This window comes from Cetorhinus maximus, chromosome 29 (genome assembly GCF_964194155.1).
Source record: "Cetorhinus maximus chromosome 29, sCetMax3.hap1.1, whole genome shotgun sequence".
In the NCBI taxonomy this organism is placed as follows: Eukaryota; Metazoa; Chordata; class Chondrichthyes; order Lamniformes; family Cetorhinidae; genus Cetorhinus; species Cetorhinus maximus.
The window spans coordinates 7132863-7148074 of record NC_135907.1 but is presented as its reverse complement, the minus strand read 5'-3'; the positions used below and the strand labels follow the sequence as shown (position 1 = coordinate 7148074).

Here is a 15212-nt window from a genome sequence, read left to right as displayed (position 1 = left end):
TGGCATGATGAATTTGTACTGCATGCGGTAGGTTTCAAATATCCCCATATTCACAAACTAAAGATACTGCAGAGCCTCTACAGGTTAGTGTAGGCAGCAAAAGTGGCCCCTTTAAAATCCCAAAGAATCTGTAAATGACCAATCCTGTTGTAGAGGCACACACACAATTTGTCACTGGCACACCTCAGGTAACATTTGGAGCACTCATCTGGAGGTCAGAGCCATGGCAGAGGAGCTAAACTTAGGTCAACCACAAGCCATCCATTGAAATGATTTTGTTTTGAAGATGAGATCAAGAGAAATTTGGAAGGAACACATCATAATTTCCAGCATCCTTCACATTGACCGAAACCTCATGTGTTGTCACGCACAATGTATATTCTGGGTGTAAAAGTCCTTTGGAGGTGCTTTTCTATTTGAGAATGAAACACAACATTGATGGCATTAGTTACGTAGCCTGGACCATAAGTAAGCCAGTGACCTCGTGAGACTGAATGGCCACATCTTGCTACCACTTTGCTGAGGTGACAAATGTGACCAGTTTCCCTGCTCTCCTGTCCCACAGACTCAGGCATTACAGAGATGTCCCAGAGGCCCCCCCATTTCAGAGTCTGTGCTATAAACGTACTTTGGTCAACACCTTCAAACTGGACAGGTGATAAGCTGCTGGTCTTCATGCAGTAGGTGGCAGAGATGACATATACCCCCTATGTTGAGGTATACAATTCTAATGCACATCTCACCAAGGCCCTTGTGATTTTGTTACCTGTACATTGCATTCTATGCAGGGTAGGGCACGGTGTTGGGACATGTTCACGTCCTATGCTGCCCCTTCTCTTTTGTTGCCCCTCCTTCACCATAAAAAAGGCTTTACAACGATTTGCAATGGCTCTTCTGAAGAAACCATTCATGCACCAAGAGCTGGATGTTTGTTTACAAAGTCTGGAAATTGATTTTTGACACCCTTAAGGGCCATGATTGTAGGTGCCCTGCCAGTGTTGACAGCCAAAATACTAATGGTTTGGAAATCAAGTTGAGCATCTCTGGAAACTGTACCCAAATTGTTTTCACTTCCTAATAAGAGTAGAATATTGGCACCAATTCATTTTAGCTCAATGCAATAGACTGCATTCTTTTAAACAATCCAGAAATCAGATGATGTAATAAAGACATGTACCTTTTTATTATTTAATACCCTCCAGACTTCCCCCAGCTTCTTACTCCCCAACACGTGTCCACCGTACTATCAGAAATCCCCCAAAAGCAAAAGATGTTGAGAGGGGTGCTTTGTTTGCCTATTCAAGTTGATGTTCAGAAAATATAGGGAGATCAATTACACGACAAGGACAGATGAACACTCATTGCTGTCAGTGACAGTCTGCTGAGGGAAAGGGGTCCCACATTTGCTTAAATGAATACAAGAACCACTAAAATCAAATCAAGATTTTAAAGAGAAAATACTTGCATACTCTGATGAAACTTACTACCACAGAGTAGTAGAACAGATTGCAAACATTTAAGGGGAGCCTGAGGGGAATAGAGAAATACAGGCAGGTGGAAACAGTTCAGAGTGGGAGGGAACTCCTGAGGAGTTTAAAATCAGTGAACAGTTTTGCCAAAGGGCCTCCATTTTAGTGTTGACTCTTTACAATAAGTGACAGCACTTAAACAATTCAGCAGTTTGGGGCATCCTTTTATGGGGAGAGCCTGCACAAAAACACAAGCTGTTGATGTTTACACAACTTCTCACCAATGTCCAGAGCATCAGGAAAATATAAATACTCTCTGGAAATGATCAGCAGCTTCTTGAATCAGGGAACTAATTAAATGCTAAATTAATGAGGATTAATGTGATGAATTCTTGCACCAATGCAGATTCCCATTGATTCTTCAGTGTCTAAAATCATACATTAAAAAAGGCAGCTATTCGACCATTGAGGCTGTGCTGGCTCTTTAAAAGATCCAATTGATCCCATTCCTCTGCTCTCCCCCCAACCCCAGCCATTGTTCCTATTCAAGCTGATGTCCAATTCCTTTAGGGAAATCATTGCATGGGCTTCCAGCATCTTTCCAGGCAGTACATTCTCCACAATGTCTGACCGCATTGGCCTTGTTTTGTTGCAGCCACATTTGCTTCATCCGGATGGAAAGAGAAGAAAAAGCCTGAATGTCACAAGAAGCTTTGGAAAGAGCGGAGAGAGCCGGACATCGAGTGTTAATGTCAGTGGCCGAGCCCGAGCTCTCCACACAGCCTCATCGGACTAAAGCCCATTCGGCCCGTTTTTCCCTCCCTGAGAGTTTCCCCCCAATGAGAGTTCCCAAAGACATAAATTCCCAAACCCTGCCCGCTGGAGAGACAGGGGCTCCGGCGGCGCCTTAAATACCCATTGTCACGTGATGCCGCTCCGGGGCCCTCTCGCGAGGTTTGAGCCGGGTCACGCGGCCGTTGCCGGGGATCGGGAGGCGGCGGTTGGTTTTGGCGGTAAACTGAATGGCGCACGCGGCGATCGAGAATCAAACGGGAGAGAAAAGGACCGAGGGCAAAATATAGAAATAGCGGAGGAGCGGAGAGAACTCGGAGGGGGGTTGGGGGGCGGAGAGAACTCGGGGGGGGGGGGGGGGGGAGGGGAGAGAACTCGGGGGGGTGGGGGGGGAGGGGAGAGAACTCGGGGGGGTGGGGGGGGGAGGGGAGAGAACTCGGGGGGGTGGGGGGGGAGGGGAGAGAACTCGGGGGAGTGGGGGGGGAGGGGAGAGAACTCGGGGGAGTGGGGGGGGAGGGGAGTGAACTCGGGGGAGTGGGGGGGGAGGGGAGTGAACTCGGGGGAGTGGGGGGGGAGGGGAGAGAACTCGGAGGGGGGTTGGGGGGCGGAGAGAACTCGGGGGGGTGGGGGGGGAGGGGAGAGAACTCGGGGGGGTGGGGGGGGAGGGGAGAGAACTCGGGGGGGTGGGGGGGGAGGGGAGAGAACTCGGGGGGGTGGGGGGGGAGGGGAGAGAACTCGGGGGAGTGGGGGGGGAGGAGAGTGAACTCGGGGGAGTGGGGGGGGAGGGGAGAGAACTCGGGGGGGTGGGGGGGGGCGGAGAGAACTCGGGGGGGAGGGGAGAGAACTCGGCGGGGGTGGGGGGGGGAGAGAGAGAGAACTCGGGGGGAGGGGGGGGAAGAGAGAGAGAACTCGGGGGGAGGGGGGGAAGAGAGAGAGAACTCGGGGGGGAGGGGGGGAAGAGAGAGAGAACTCGGGGGGAGGGGGGGAAGAGAGAGAGAACTCGGGGGGGGGGGTGGGGGGAGAGAGAGAACTCGGGGTGTGGGGGGAAGAGAGCTGGGGGGGGGGAAGAGAGCTGGGGGGGTGAGAGAGGGCTGGGGGGAGCGGAGAGAGAGAGAGCTGGGAGGGAGAGAGAGCTGGGGGGGAGGGAGAAAGCTGGAGAGGAGGGGAGCTGGGGGTGGGGAGAGCTGGTGGGGGAGGAGGGGAGCTCGGGTGGGGGGTACAGCTGGAGGGGGAGGAGGGGAGCTGGGAGGGAGGAGGGGAGCTCGGGGGGGCGTGGCGAAGTGCTGGGGGGGAGGAGGGAGCGGGGGAGGGGAGAGCTCGGGGGAGAGGAGGAGGGGAGGGGAGGAGGGGGAGCTCAGGGGGTAGGGGGAGGAGGAGAGCTGGGGGGGGAAGGGGAGCTCGGAGGGGGAGAGAGAGCTCTGGGGGGGGAGGAGAGAGAGTGAGCTCGGGGGGAAGGGGGCGGGGGGGTGGAGAGCTCGGGGGGAAGGGGGCGGGGGGAAGGGGAGCTCGGGGGGGGTGTGGTTGGCGGGGGGGGAGAGAGAGCTCGGGGTGGGGGGGGAGGAGAACTCTGGGGGGTGGAGGGAGAGAGGGAGCGCAGGGGGCTGGGAAGGGGAGCTCGGGGTTGGGGGAAGAGAGCTCGGAGGGGAAGACGGGGGTGTGGTGGGGGGGGAGAGAGAACTCCGGGGCGGGAGACTGGGGGGTGGGGGAGGGGGGGGAGCAAGTTGGTGGGCGGCGGCGGCGGGGAGGGGGCTGGAGTCACAAGCTATTGGGGAATGAAAGGAAAACCGTCATTAGGAAAATTAGAGTTTGTGGGAGCTGGAAAAAGGCTGGGTGGGCGGAAAGAAACGAGTGGAGGAAAATCCGGGTCCAGCTCAGTGTTCAGAAGCTCATCTTGAGGTCAAGATTTCTTGTCAATAAAGGAGCTCAGATTTCGACAGATGCCAGGGATGGAAACAGTGGTCAGGAAACGGAGTTTCTCCCATGACCCAGGACAGTGGCTCCAACAGGGGGACAAACATCGATGGATGTCCCGCTCATTGTTTCTCTGATCACCATCAGAAAGATCCATTATTATTAGTCGGATCTGCAAGGCTTTCGGACAAAGTAAAATCCCATCGATTTGAACAAAATGTCGACGGCCAGTGGATTACTTTAAAAATGAGGAAGTTAGTGGGAAGGTAAGAAGTCAGCCACATCTATTTTGCTGGGTGGTAGCTGTTGAGCGGGTTCCACGAGAAGCCTGTTAAAGTGGACGGTACGAATCAGCATGTCCGGAGAAAGAGGTCAGCCAAGGCCATTCTCCACTGTCAGCAGCACATTGCATAAAGCAGTTTATCTGTAAAGTGATAGAAGGGAAGAAATAGTTCCAATTTATATCAACCTTACTATAAAGCATTTTGTCCAAATGTGATATGCGATGACACAAAGGCCAACAATTCAAGTATGAACACCGAGCCTGAGGATATCATTGATCCTTTCAGCTTTTCTCTCACTGCCGAGTGACGCAGATTGAAATATATTCATGGGCTGAATCTTCCCCCCATCGGGGGGGGGGAGTTGTGCAGGGGCCGGCGTGAACCCAATTGACGCCCCCAATCGAGGGCGAGTTGCCATTTTATGTGGGTGGGCCAATTAAGGCCCGGGCAGCGTGATGCTCGCTCGCAATCGCTGAGAGCTACCTGTGTGGTGGGGGGGGGATTCCCTGAGCCATTCCCTGAGTGGGTGGGGGGACATTCCCCTTGATCTCTCAAGTGCTCTTCCGTATCATTGATTAGCCTTTTAAACACCGCCTGTAACACGTAATGCTGATTCCTCACCTTTCGTAAGTCACCTTTAAACTTTGTCAGACTTTTGGGAAGGTGGGGAATTGGGGCCTGCTTAGGTTCGTCATAGTGTTCCAGGGTATGGTGGAGTGTGTCGGAGGCGTTGACTGAGACCTGACCCCTTTGTTGGACGTACATTATTCACACGTGTCCGATACTAACTGGGGGCCGGGGTTCCCTTGTATCCTGAGCGGGTGTGATGGTTTCCTCTGTGGGTAATTTCTAATATACAACCCTCCGTTCGGTTGTACCCGCATTTGTCCAGCACCACCCCCCCCGTTCCAACTGGATGGGAGCAAATTGAGGCTACCTTTCCTCCTGCACCCGCTCAGTGATTCCCCGTGTATGCCCTCATTCTTGCGTATGGCATGCATATCTATGGGGTAGTACCGGAGGGAGTCATTGTCTCGGATTAACCCAATGTTCTCCACTTGGTACTGAGGGTGTGGGCCCGTGTCTGCTGTGACTGAGGGGATTGCCCATACCTATCACGTTCATTTGGTTTGAGGTGCACTTCTGAATCACCGCATACACCCTGGTCACTCCTTTCAATGTACATGCGTCGATGATGCCTGGGTTCTTGGCCATCCCCCACAACCGGGCACTGTTGATCCAGCCCGGTACCTCCCCCCTTTGGATCTGGCCCAGATTGTGTCTTAATTGCCCGATCAGCCACCGGCCGTAAGCTGGCTTTTTTAGGTGCTGCCCTCTTGTCGTTCCTCCCTTTCTGTTAATTGGCTGGTGGCTTTAGCATGGGTCTCTATAACGTGTACGCTTTCCAATACAGATGCCACACTCTTGCCCCCTAGGGCCGCTGCCGTTTCACCACCCCTCGCTACTCTTATGAGCAAGCTGCCTCATGATCCCTTTAAGATTCGTGACCTCGGAGTTGATTCCTTGAATGTCGAGAGAGTTTACCAGGGAAGTCCCTGTGTTCACCCTTGTCAGTACATTGTTAACTAACTGTCGCGGAAATCGGAGTGAACACTCAGACCCAGGAGGTTTGTCTCGGAAGCCTTTATTAATCGTGATATCACGGAGAGCCCAGTAGCATACAAGCACACTCTGAGGAAGCATCAGAGCACACACATATTTATAGTAGAGGTTGTACATATCAAAGAGCTTGAAGGTGATAAGACTGTCTAACTTTCAATGATCAATTACATTGAGAATCATTGTCACACAATTAGTCTATTCTAAGTTTATGACTATACAGGATATTAGGGGAAGCTCACGTACTAATAAAAAGTGAGACAGAGAATAGATAACCATGCTTGACCTTATCTTTAGTGCTAGGCGGTGTACACTCTAGAGAACAGATGACCATTGCTTGATCCTGTCTCCTTGTGTTGGGGGCAGACATCCCAGCCCCGTCTTAATGACTCCAGGAAGCCTGCCCATGACACTCCCTTTCTCCCCTCCTGCTCAATTAGCTGGCAGCTGCAGGTGTACCTGCTAGAACAAAAGAGGGAACTGTGCTGTAGTATTCCACGATGGTGCTAACGAGAGAGGGAACAGTGCTGTAGTATTCCACGATGGTGCTAACGAGAGAGGGAACAGTGCTGTAGTATTCCACGATGGTGCTAACGAGAGAGGGAACAGTGCTGTAGTATTCCACGATGGTGCTAACGAGAGAGGGAACAGTGCTGTAGTATTCCACGATGGTGCTAACGAGAGAGGGAACAGTGCTGTAGTATTCCACGATGGTGCTAACGAGAGAGGGAACAGTGCTGTAGTATTCCACGATGGTGCTAACTGTTTAACCCTTAGTTGACCTGTAGATGTATTTTATTCTTCCACACTAACTCTCTCTTCTGGCGGTGGAAAGCAGGATGTCCCCTGAATCTAGTGGCACCCGTGGCGTCGGCCGCCTGATTAATCACAGCCTTACTCAGTAATTTGTATAGTTTTCGTAGAGGTGCTTGGTTACTGCAATACTCAGGCAGTCGCATACCTGCCAGGTTCACAATTACTTGTACAATTTCATGTTTAAAATTATCATACAAGAGTTCACCGTCCGTATACAGTAGCAGTCCATTCTGTGGCCCAGGGGTCATGTCTGGGCAAGATAGTCTCTTTGGTGTCGTCGCGTCCTGTGATAGCGGGGTGGTGTCGGTCCGGGGATCCGCCGTTGCAGTCAACTCTCCGTGTTTGGCCCTCAAGATCCAATGCCAGGTATCTGTCATTCCCAAGTCCTCCTTGTGAAGGTAAATTGCGAAAAATCTCTCACACACTGTATCTGGACCTGTGCCCCCTTCGCACATGTCCAGGGTCCGTCCGAACCATCGCTGATCTGGAAGCATAATGGACCCTCATTTTTCCATCGGAGTTCCGTTCCCGAATGCGAGCTCTGCCCTAGGCTCTCACCATCGCTCGTTCCAATGGATAGTTGCGTAAGCCCGGTGCCACACTTGAAGAGCATTGACCTTTCCGTTGTGACATTCACACCTTTCACGCAATATCCGTCGCTGACATTCTTGTAGTATAAGCCCATACCGGCCACTGCTTCACGGTTTACATTCTGTATGCCGGTGGCTGCGATAGCCAGGGCCCTGGTAATGATCATGGACACCCAGCTTTTTTCCATCTTGGCGTGGAGGTTACCCGGTTATTGTTATTTCTGTAATGAAGCACACTGCTGGTGATCACCAGGGTTTAGGTTGGATATAAGAGGCAGCTTTCTCCTTTACGTGCCTCCTTGTGCACAGCCCACGGTGACCCTGCCCGTAGTTGAGGATTCCCCCTTTTGTCTTTCAGATGGCCAGTCCTCCAGATCGGGAATGAATCCTAAACCACTTGGCTAACACAGTACGGACTGCTCGTTGCCCGTTTTCCCCCCGCTGCCTGGTAATTTAGTCTCTCTTACTTACATCATACCTTTTCAGTTGCGACCAGTGTTTCCACCTAGCTTTTCCCTTCATATCGACGCAGGCACGTGAATAATTCTGTACGGTCCAGTCCATTTTGGGGCAAAACCTGGTTGGCTAGGGGTGATTTGAACAAACACCATGTCTCCGACCTCAGCCGGTGGTGACGGGGGTCCCCCTTTTGTCCTCTCTTCTAAATCCCTGATAGCCTGTTGGTCCTTCACTTCCTGTTGTAATTCCTTTAGCTGTCCATCCAATTGCTTAATATCGTTTTTAATTTTATCTCTGATGGGTCCCATATCCTCACTTCCGGTGGCTCTGCCCTCTGGCAAGCGCATTGCCCTCCCGGTCATCCACTCATAAGGGGTTAAACCAGTTGTCCTGTTGGGGGTAGCCCTCAGTCGCATCAATATGCGGGGGAGCACATCCACCCATCCCCTACTAGTTGCTGTGTTTGCCATTGCAATAGCATTTTTTAACGTGCGGTTCATACATTCTTCCATTCCTGAGCTTTGTGGATGGTAAGGTACGTGAAATTTCTGTTTTACTCCGAGCAGCTCACACGTCCTTTTCATAATACTGTCCGTAAAATGCGCTCCTTGATCCGAATCTATCTGTAAAGGGATTCCCCACCTTGGTACTACTTCAAAAGCGAGGATCTTTGTGGCCGTGGTGGCGTTGCAGTCCCTGGTGGGGAAAGCTCTAGTGAACCTCCAGTGCACCTACACCCCCGTAGTTACAATATGCCTCAAACTTCCAATTGCCATATTCATGGGCACTCTCGCCCTTTTCTTGTTTTACTCCAGTCACTGTATTCCAATTAACTGGGGCTTGCCCTAAGACTTGTGCCATTTCTGCTCTAAAGGCTCGGAAATCAGCTTGCTGCTGTGCCTGGTCTGCAGCGATATCATTACACCAGGTTCCGTCCTGATACGCTCGCCGCAGCCGTCCCCAAAACGCCTCAGGTAGTTTTATCCGGACTAACCCGCGAACGTCCCTGTTATGGAGACGGTGGCATTGCCTTATTTCCCTCAATTTTTGCCAAAACGACTCATTCCGTGTCTAGGTTTTAGTTGGGGTAATTTATTTGCAATAGCTTCATAGTGTCGCTAGGTGACAGGGACACATACGTGGTTCTCAGTTGCGCCAGGAACCCCCCGTTATAGCTCTCTGTCCGTGTATTGGCGCCTGGGCCGGCTGCCCATTTTGTGCCGGTACGGCCGCTTGAGCTGGTCTGCCTGGTTGTCCGGACACCGGGGGCACATGCTCTATCTTAATTGGGACCACGGGTTATGGGGGTGGTGATTCCCAACCTGCTTCCCGTTGTTCCTCATATCCTGCTGCCTGTTGCACCAGCCCGTTCCAATCTATATTATCTGCGTATTGTGCAGCTACTGGTGGCTGTGGTAAAGCTGCCGAAACTGACATGAGATTTTTTGCCGGTACCAGCTCTTCATTTTGGGATTTGTTGGCCAACATTCGATTGACTCGGCCTTTTGGCTAAGATAAAGTGTAGTCGTGAAGCGATGGCTATAACCAGTCGAGCCCCATATGATGGGGTACGTAACACTGTTCGGGTGACGGTGAAGGGCAGCGAAGGAGGAGCACCCATGGATCGGGCCTTCTTCATCAAGCGGATCCTGTTGAAGGCATGTGGATTTGAAGCGGGGGAGATCTACTCCCTGCAAGACTTCCCAAGCGCTGGACATTTCGATGTGACTTTCAAGCGAGTGGCAGCTTGCGTCACGTTCCTGAAGGTGTTCGAGGAGAACAGAGACCAGCCGGAGATGAAGATCCTGACGGTGGAGCCGCTCTTTGCTCCGCCGTTGCAACGGGACCATGTGGTGACGGTGCGTCTCTGTAACCCCTACGACCCTGTCGCCGACGTGTTCACCTTCCTCGCCAGGTACGTCAACAAAGTTGGGAGCTCCAGCGAGGATAGAGACGCCTTCAGGATTTGGACATGCAAACGCCAGGTTAAGGTCACGCTCAAGACCCCGACGGTAAGGGAACCATCTTCCACCCTCCTTCCAGCTTCGCTATCGGGAGAAGCCATGGCTACTTTGTTTACGCTGGGCAACCCAAACTTTGTTGCTCATGCGGCAAGTCTGGTCATGTGGCGGCCAACTGCATCGGCGCCCTCTGCAAGAACTGCAAACAGGAAGGGCACCAGACAAAGGATTGCAAACAGACTAAGAGCTGCAACCTGTGTGGCGAGGCAGCTCACCTCTACAGGACCTGCCCCAAACGCTGCCTCAATTATGCACAGGCAGCCAAAGCCAAAGAGGGGGAAGCAGCAGAAATGCTTCGAGTCACCACTACCAAGGACACTTGCAACACTCCAACCACCATGGCCCCCAGTGAAAACAAGGGGACAAAGGAGGACACAGGGAGAGACAAGGTGGAGGAAAAGATTGAGGCAGCAGACAACCGATCAACAGCACTGCCCCCTGAACCTCCCACTCCTCAGGAGAGCGAATCAATGGAGGAGGAGGAAGCAGCGGAAAATCAGCAGGGGGAGTGGCAGCTGGTGAAGAGAGCCAAAAGGAAGAAGGGACCAAGCCACTTCCCAGACAAGAGGCAAGAGGCGTCTCCCATCCGACACGGATAACAAGGGCAGCTGCTCTTCGGACGAAGAAGTGCCTGGGCGACACCTGCAGAAGAAGCGGCAAAGCTCTAGGGAGTTGGAGGACGAGACACCTGAGCTCCAGAACATTGGAGACAATGAGGAGACCAGCGCACCCCAACTTTGCCCACAACCCGAAGAGGCCAGCGCATCCCAGCCCCAGGAATCTGGGAGCAGTGAGGCGCTCAGCGCACCCCAGCTCCGGGAAGCCGGGAGTAGCAACGCCCCAGAGAGGGAGAGGATTGGAGAAGCTTCTCCAACAGAGGACATTTCAAATCCCATTCTCTGCACGAACCCCAGATGCCACCTGAGCAGAACATTGCCAATGGGGATGTTCAGGACAGTTTCCTCAGCCCATCCAAAGTGAGGCAATTTGTAAACACTATGGGTATGCAGGAGCAGACCAAAGGCCTGGGACTCTCAGAGGCAACAGGTTTGGTAAGAGACTAAATGCTTTAAAATGGGTGTAAAGATGGTATCCATAAATGTGCATAGCACTAAATCAACTACGCGATGTGTAGCGACCTTGGATTACCTTGCCAAGGTCAAAGCTGACCTGTTGTTTCTGCAGGAGTGTGCGATACCGCACCTCAGCTACTACAGACAATGGTCACGGTGGTGGTCATACGGGCCATCGATCTGATCGGACGGATACGACTCTCGTTCCTCCGGCCTTGGTATTCTGCTGCGGGGAGGCAACTTCACTGTCTCCGAGGTTAAGGAGGTCATGGGTGGGTGCCTCCTCGTAGCAAAAGTAATGTACAAGAATGCTCCACTCCGGTTAATTAACGTGTATGCCCCGGCACAAAAGACCGCCCGGCTGGCGGTTTTTCAGCAGCTCCCACTGCTGTTGGTGACGTCCAGGCCGGTCATTGTGGGCGGTGACTTCAACTGCAACATCGATGCGGCTGGACGATCCGGCAGGGCCGACAGAAGGTTGGACGCTACGTCCAGATCCCCGATGGAAACAGTTAAGGATGCCAAGCTGCACGACGTCTTCAGCAACCCTGCAGACTGAGCACAGCATAGATACACCCGGTCGCGACCAGACGGGTCCATCCGTTTCAGGATAGACTAACTGTTTGTGTCCCGCGCATTCGCAGTCAGATCCACCGATGTCAAGCCGGTGTTCTCTGACCACTGCCTCCTACTGGTTGACTGTCACTTAGAGGAAGACCAGAGGGTGGGCAGGGGGGCATGGAAGCTAAACGTGCAACTGCTGACCCCAGAGAACATTGAGGAGCTCAAGAGGGATTACAAAGGTTGGAGAACCATGAAACCCCTCTTTGAGTCCCTGACACATTGGTGGGAAGCGATCAAGGGAAACATCAAGAGGTTTTTCATCGTCAAAGGCACCCAGAAAGCTAGAAAGGAACAGAGGGAAATGTCCCGACTCCTGAAATACATGCAGAATCTGCTCCGGCTGCAGTCGGTGGGGGTCGATGTCAAGGAGGAACTCTAAGAGGTGAAGAGCCAGCAAGCCTAGCCCTTTGCCTCCAAGAACATCTTCCATTCCGGAGCGCGCTCCGTGGAGCAGGATGAGACGTGCTCACGTTTCTTCTTCGAAAAGGTACAGAGAGAGAGCTCTGTGATCAGCAGCCTGAAGGAAGAAGACGGCTCAGTAAAGTCAGCGCAGTCCGACATTTTGAGGATCAGCAAATCGTTTTATGCCGGATTGTATGACGTGAAGCCCACGGGCAGCACGGCCTCCCAGTCCTTCTTGTCCTCTATCACGGAGGTCTTAGTCGACAGTACACGGGAGAGGCTTGACAAACCGCGAACTCCTGACGAACTGACTTAGGCCCTTGAGTCCTTCGAGAAGAGTAAATCTCCCCAGAAGCGACGGCTTGCCGGTGGAGTTGTATTCGGCTCTGTGGGACTGGAAGGGCCCAGACCTACTAGAAGTGTACGAGAGTATGCTCCTGGCCGGCAGCATGTCAGAATCCATGAGGAAAGGCATCATCACCCTCATCTACAAGCACAAGGAAGAAAGGGAGGAAATTAGAATTTGGCGACCCATTTCACTGTTGAATGTGGACTATAAGATTCTGTCCAAGGTCATCGCCAATCGGGTCGAATCCGCTCTGGAATTGGTGATACACCATGACCAGACCTGCACTGTGCCGGGCAGGAAGATCTCTGACAGCCTGGCGCTGCTCAGGGATACGATTGCCTATGTGCAGGATAGGGGTGTGGACATTTGCCTCATCAGCCTGGATCAGGAGAAGGCCTTTGACAGAATATCGCACACCTACGTGGTGGATGTGCTTTCCAAAATGGGGTTTGGGGAGGGAATTCGATATTGGATCCAACTGCTCTACACTAACATCAGTAGCGCAGTCTCAATCAATGGGTGGGAAACAGATAGCTTTCCGATTAAATCTGGAGTCAGGCAGGGCTGACCTCTCTCGCCTGTTCTTTTCGTGTGTTGCATAGAACCCTTGGCCGAGTCCATCAGGAAGGATCCGGGCATAAGAGGAGTGACGATCCCAGGCAGTGGAGGCACTCAGGTAAAAGCCTCCCTGTACATGGACGATGTCGTCGTCTTCTGCTCGGATCCGCTGTCGGTGCGCAGACTGATCCACATTTGCGACCAGTTCGAACTGGCCTCGGGAGCCAAGGTAAATCGTGGGAAGAGCGAGGCCATGTTCTTTGGGAACTGGGCTGACCGATCCTTTGTCCCCTTCACTGTCAGGGCTGACGGCCTGAAGGTGCTGGGGATATGGTTCGGAGGGACCGGGGCATGCGTTAGAAACTGGAAGGAGCGAGTGGCTATGGTGAAAAGGAAACTGGGCATGTGGGAGCGACGCTCCCTCTCCATTGCGGGTAAGAACCTGGTCATCAGGTGTGAGGCACTCTCGCTGTTGCTGTACGTGGCGCAGGTCTGGCCCATTCCACACTCCTGCGTGGTGGCGATCACTCGAGCCATCTTCCGCTTTATCTGGAGGTCAAAAATGGATCGTGTCCGCAGAGACGCGATGTACAAGCCTCTAGATAAAGGGGAAAAAAACGTGCCCAACATCGCCCTCATACTGATGGCCACCTTTGTGTGTGGCTGCATCAAGCGGTGCGTAGACCCTCAGTACGCAAACACCAAGTGTCACTACGTGCTGAGGTTCTACCTGTCCCCGGTGTTGCGAAGGATGGGTCTGGCCACGCTGCCGCGGAACGCTCCAAGTAGTTGGACCGTGCCGTACCACCTGTCCCTGGTGGAAAAATTTATGCAGAAAAACACCTTTGACCACAAGTCCATCAGGCAGTGGTCAGCACGTAACGTCCTAGAGGCCCTGAGGGAAAAGGAGAGGGTGGACCCTGTGGGATGGTTCCCCGAGCAGACTGTCAAAGTCAGGAGTCTCACCCCCTTGGCATGTTGCCCTCGAGGTGGCTGTGGTCGGTATGAGACCGTTGTTCACATCCTTGTAGTTGGTGCCTTTGCAAAGAAGATCTGGAGAGAGATGCAGTGGTTTCTGTCGAGGTTCATCCCGAGCAGTTCTGTGACACAGGACTCTGTGCTTTACGGGCTGTTCCCAGGGACACACACCGAGACAAACATCAACTGCAGCTGGAGGATCATCAACTCGGTGAAAGACGCTCTTTGGTCTGCCCGAAACTTGTTGGTCTTCCAGCGCAAAGAGTTGTCCCCGACCGAGTGTTGCGGACTGGCACATTCCAAGGCCGAGGACTACGTGCTGAGGGACGCACTAAAGCTTGGGGCAGCTGCTGCAAAAGCGCAATGGGGAAGGGCCGCTGTCTAAGACCTTTCTGCCACAGCGCACCGAGAGACTGGGAACTGTTTAGAGCCCCTCGGGCTGTACAGCTCAAAGTGAAAGCCTGTAAATGATTGTAATATTGTTTGTACTGATGCACCTGGTGATACATTTTGTTAAAGTTGAACCGGATTGTACCCTTGTAATGGTGTTTTTGAAATGGTTTGGAATGTGGTTGAAGATATTTTATGAATAAAGTATATTTTTGCAAAAAAAAAAGGTTCTCCCAGGACGATGCTAGCCCATTGCACTTCGGGTGTGCTGACGCCTGCGATGTCCCCAAATGCGGGATACTCGACTGTAAAATTTGTGGTAGTGGGGGACTGCGTTTGCGCTCTCCCCGATTCACAATTCAAAAAATAGATTTCATCATATCTTTCATTTTCTCTTCTATTTCCTGTCAGCAACCTTTTCTGAAAAAAGAAATATATAACCCCCAATGTGTGCTCTTCAAAATCTATACTGGACTGGTTATTTAGCTTTTTCTTTCCTCCTCGCAAATATTATCCAACCCCCATTCTTTTCCTCCCTGTCATTATCAGCCGACAATTATTCCATCTATGCATCATTTTCGCCAGACCGTTTGTTTCGTGGCCGCCAAATTACTCGCGCCATTTTTAACCCCGCGTTTGCCCACTCAAAAATCTCTCTCAAACAACCCCCATCTAACACCCAACCCACCATCACAACAGTCCCCGCACTCCCAGCACCGCCCCACCCCCTATCTATCTGGACGTCTGTATAAATACAAACTCATATCAGCTATTAACTCATATGCATTCACCATTTTAAACATGTAGCAGCGACCCCTCACTATTTCAAACATGAACAAGCACCCTGTCCCCATGTTCATTCTAATTATCCCCCTC

General features: G+C 52.3%; 1 non-coding gene across 1 annotated transcript; it reads left to right on the top strand.

Moving 5' to 3' along the window:
• Positions 1 to 14524: 14524 nt before the first annotated feature.
• LOC144669885 (U1 spliceosomal RNA) lies at positions 14525 to 14687 on the top strand. Its single transcript, XR_013573785.1, has one exon. It is a non-coding gene; the product is annotated as a U1 spliceosomal RNA (small nuclear RNA).
• The last annotated feature ends 525 nt before the right edge of the window (positions 14688 to 15212 follow it).